Source organism: Octopus bimaculoides, chromosome 8, assembly GCF_001194135.2.
Source record: "Octopus bimaculoides isolate UCB-OBI-ISO-001 chromosome 8, ASM119413v2, whole genome shotgun sequence".
NCBI lineage: Eukaryota > Metazoa > Mollusca > Cephalopoda > Octopoda > Octopodidae > Octopus > Octopus bimaculoides.
The window spans coordinates 84,096,648-84,102,054 of NC_068988.1; the positions used below are offsets into that span (position 1 = coordinate 84,096,648).

The 5,407-nt window shown below is 35.1% G+C and overlaps 1 protein-coding gene across 2 annotated transcripts in view; it reads right to left on the reverse strand.

Moving 5' to 3' along the window:
* LOC106872400 (membrane progestin receptor beta) overlaps positions 1-5,407 on the reverse strand; it is a 70,541-nt gene that overhangs the window by 64,515 nt on the left and 619 nt on the right. The gene's annotated exons all lie outside the window — the stretch shown is intronic.

Consider the following 5,407-nt stretch of genomic DNA (forward strand, 5'->3'; position numbering starts at 1 on the left):
AAGCAAACTTCCTTTTTTTTCAGTTGAATGTCCTTCCTGTCACCAACCACTTTACAATAAAGACTGAGTGCAACAGAACCCGAGAGTCCTTTCTACTCTGTCTTTCTTTTCTTTTTTATTTCCATTCCGTGCACAACCGTCTACTGGCTATCCTTGGACAGTTCCAGCAGCATATCAGTCTTTCTAGGAGAAGTTGCAAATCTCTTGCTCAACCATTGTCCATGCTGGTATAAGGAATGCTTACACTATGCTGGTATAAGGGATGTGAGTGCCTCCACCACCACCATCAATCAGCAAAACATAATTGATTCCAAGAAATAGAAAGATAAGACTTAACTTTGGTATTGGACTAATATTTTATTTATGAACCACAAAAGGATGAAAGATAAAGTTGACCTCAGCAGGGCTGATTTCAGAATATCGAAAGCTAGAATATTTTAGATTATCATTAATCTTTTAGCTTCTCAATACCACTATGATTTCAATTGATTTAAAATAATTTTTGCTATCTTACTGAAGGATACTAGTGTGTATATTCTTCACATAAATTGTGCCCCCTTTTTTTTAATATTTTAGTTGGGAAGAAATGTAATACTTCTTGCCTTCTGCAGGGCATCTAAAACTGATGAGAGAAAGGAGTTTTCTTTAAATTGGAGACCAGGTTTTAATGGTTTCAACAGTGGACTGTATTTTAAATGTAAACTTCAGTTAATCAGCAAGTACTTATCAATGATAATGGTGATCATTTTTCACATTAACCCACAATGACAAATTTGCACTAGATAGCGTAGTCAATTGAATCATCAGCCTTAGGAGGATGAATAAAAGCCAATCCTGGTAGGATTTGAACTCAAAATGAAGGAGATTGAAACCAAATATTTCAAGGCAATCCAGTGCTTCACTGTTTGTGTGATTCTACACAAAGAAACACATATAAAAATATCATCATCACTGACATCTGGCAGATACACAAAAATAAAAAACAAACAAACAAACAAACAAAAAACTAATATATTCTTTTCATCACATTAGGTAGGTTTAACTAAAAGGTAGGTTTGGAATGTGGATGCAAGCAGATTCAAAGACCCTGTCTTTGGTGATGCAAAGTGCTAATAATAACAATAATGATACATAGATTTTGGCAAAGGGCCACAAATGAAAGGGAAAGAATGCAGGTACACAACCTGCAAGTAATCCAACCTAGCAGATTGCAATGGAGCTTTCTGGTCCCTTGCCAAAAGGATCTCCACCAAACCAGATGGTTCAGTTGGTAAGCACACCCACATAACAAATAGCAGTTGAGTATATCAGTCCCCAGCACATAAGTGTTATTTATCAACCCTAGAATGATGACTGGCATAGTGAATGAAACCTAACAGGATTTGATCCCAGATTTAAATACTGTAACTTTTTTTAAACTAATACTCATAATCAATAATGATTCCTAACACAGATACAAGGCAATGATATTGGCGAGTGATGGTATAAGCGATTATATTGTCCTCGGAACTTAACTCATTCTTGTCTTATTAAATCTCAGAATAATCAAAGAAAAATCAACCTTGGTAGGCTTTAAATTGCACATGTAGCAAGGAATATAAATGCTGCAAGCCAATGAAGGTGGGGGAAGGGGTTTACATACAAGAAATAGTAGCCAAATTCATTCCCAAACCATACCTCACCATCTTAAAAAAAATTATAGAACACACTATATAGTGTAGTCCTAGATACATTGTCTGAAAATAAGATGGGGTGGTCATTGGTGGAATGCTTCAAATCATAGAGCTGTTTGATCAAAGCCAATCTTGGGCAAAACTATAACTGCAAGGTAATTTTGTCTGTTTTTTTTATCAAGTCTGCTATCTCAAAACCCAATAACTTTTAAGAAATAGCAAGGAAAAGGGTGGTGGATTAGCAGCAGAATCCTTATGCAAATCCATAGCAGAATCCTTTGATAAAATGCCTTGTTCTATTTAGTTAGGGCTCTTTACGTTCTGAGTTCAAATTCTGCCTTTCATATTCTGAAGGTTAATAACCCCCCCCCCACAGGTAGTGGGTCGATTTAATTGACTATATACTCTCCATTCCAAATTTATGGCCTTGTGTTTCGCTTTTTTTCTCTTTCTTCTTCATTCATCTGTGTATAGCAGATGTCGTACTTTATTTACCTCTATATTGACTCTGAGACAGCAGGCATGATCAAAGCCTTTCCAGATGTGACTATTCAGGTTATTTCTGTCCATACATTGTGAGTCTTGGACTACATTATCCTATGTGAATTATCTGTTTAAGATGGTTGTGAAATAATATGAGAAAGATTTGACAACTAATTCTCTAGCACACTGGCTTGTATAAATCCTCTTGTTTATGTTACTTTCACTATTGTTTTTAAAACCTTGAATTTTATCTTCATTATTCAAAATTCTGATGTGGCAGAATTGTTGGCACACCAGACAAAATGTTTAGCAGCATTTTGTCCGTCTTTATGTTCTGAGTTCAAATTCCATCTAGATCCACTTGGCCTTTCATCCTTTTGGGGTCGATAAAATAAGTACCAGCTGAGCTCTGACGTTGATGTAATCAACTTACCCCTCCTCTGAAATTCTTGGCCTTGTGCCAAAATTTAAAACCAAGATCTCTTAATTATTATTATTATTATTATTTTTACTAAACAGTTTGAACGATTATAAAAGATTTAAGTTATAAGACAACGAAGAAGTTCGACTTGCTAGACACATCAGCCAAACCTCTTTTAAACCTATCTTAAATAAAGTCCACATCAGAAAATGAAGTGGTCCAGATATACAAAAAGTTGGGATTATCATACTTAGAACAATCATCAAAAGTCTTAGGGCTGTCTTGTTAAACGAAAACATTTTAAACTATTAGAGGAATTATCTCTGTAGTAAGCCGACATACTAGAAGTATCTAATAGATCTCTCTCAAATCACACCCTACATAACTAAGGACGCATTGAATAATTAAGACAGCATGGTCACGGTTGGAATGATTTTGAACTGGCTTCTAGTCAGTCAAGGTCAATCTCCTAGGGCTAAACAACAACGATTACATTTTATGCGTGTTTTTGTTTTTTCTTGATGTTATTTATAAAGCCGAAAGTTTCCTGTAATAATCTGCTACACACTGTCCTATATTATTAATAACAAACTTCGCTTAAATGTCAAATACTCTTCACTGCTCTGATGATTATGTAGGGCTACAGAGAATAACAATAATACAATCATTTGTACTTTTATCGACTCCTACCTCAGTACGATTTGAACTCAGAATATAAAGATACTTAACAAAATATAACAAAGCACAAGGCTGTTAATTTAAGAAAATTGGTGTAGTTTATTCTAAGTAATCAACATATTTTAACATATTTATTTTATCGACTTGGTAGATTGTCAGTAAAATACATACAATACATCGCCTTGATTTGAACACACATTACGTCAAGAACGTCACTATAGATTACAAGACAATTTCGTACGGTGCCCTACCGATTCAGCCATGGTTAGTCATAAATTTATGCTTTCAACCGGCTTCAATGAGAGGAAACCTCTTGGGTTGAAAGCAAATTTTATCGGCATGTTTGTTACTGCCGCCGCTGTTGTTGTTAGCGGTTTCTATGAAATACACACACACACACACAGATGAAATCACTCATTGTAATCACTATGGGTAGCTAGTAAAATTAAGTAGAAGGTTTTAACGATACCTCGAGAATGCCTGGAACCTACAAATTTTGTTTAAACAGCCACTTGATAACATTTACTGTGATTTTTATAAGCAGCTTAAGCCGAATGTGTGTGTGGGTGTGGGTGTTATAAACATTAAAAACAGCAGATACATTAACTGAAATTAATTAAAAGTAGTCAAATGAAAAAGAACCTGCAATCAGTCATTCTGTAATAAATAAATAGATAGACAGATGGATGGATACATACATACATACATACATACATACACACATATATTTTACCCCAGTGTCACTTTGATGGCATGCACTGCTCTCTCACTCAATAATCATACATACATACATACATGTGTGAGTGAGTTTGTAATGAACTCGTGTGATTTGTGGTGCGGTATAGTACAATGTTGTTGTTTAGCCGGGACCTGAACGAGTAGACTTATAATCATGGGGTTTCCAGACGTGATCATCCTCTTCTTTCATAATTAGTGTATCTAGAACAGCATTATGCAATGTCTTTTTTTTCTCCCTCTTAAAAGATGTAAAATTTGATTTCGGTGACATTTTGCAATTTGTTTTTCCTAGCAGGATCGAGCGATCACATGGAGTTTCCGCAATTCTATATAGATAGATCGATGAATCGATTAAGATTATTGATATAAAACTGTATAAAATATTACAGACCAGGAACTACCTGCAAACATTATGTAACACCTACACACACACGAACGTATGTATGTATGTATGCATGTATGTGCACCCAGAGACACAGCTCATACATATACATGATACATAAAATATCATATATCAGGAATAAGCTACAGGAGTTATTGAAACACAAGTGTCGACAAATATTTGCAAGAGATTCTCTACTCTCGGAATGTTTAGGGCAAAGAACTGTAGTAGGGTGTGTGTGTGTGTGTGTGTGTGTGTGTGCGCGCGCATGCGCGTGTGTTTAATAAAGGTGTGAAGTAGTATAACGAGGTATGTTGTGTAATGTGTAGGTCGAAGTGTGTTAGCAGAACAATATACAGAAAGTGTGGGAGTGAAGAGCAGCTATACATACATACATTCGGCTGTTAGTCGGAGTTTCACAAGTACTCGATGTGTCAGACGACAAGTACTTTTCTGTAATGCTCCGAGTAGCGGCATAATATATCAGCTGAGTAAATACTCTACACATTTGAAACACACACACACACACATGTATGTATGTATGTGTGTGTGTAAGAATAAATGAGTATGATTGCATATAGTAGAGTGAAATAAACGCGGGTAACAGTACACATGTGTAAAGTGTAGTACTTGGAATGGTTCCAATATTTTCATACTTCAAGTTATATATTATAAATTTATGCTTTAAGGAGTCAAATCCTTACTTGTTCCACTGTGTGTGTGTGTGTGTGTGTGTAAAACCTATGAGTGTATGTTTGGTAAAATTTTAATCCTTCGCACTGGTATCATGTCAGCTACATGGGACATTCCCGGTCTATTGGATGGTCTTTTTCCTTGTTTAAAAAAATAATTCTCTTCGTCATTTAGAAACATTTATACATATAAAAAAAAATTCATTCATTCAAATTGTATTCACTTATCCACACGATACACCGCAACAAACTATATATATATATATATATATATATATATATATGTGTGTGTGTGTGTGTGTGTGTGTGTGTGTGTGTGTGTGTGTGTATATATATATAT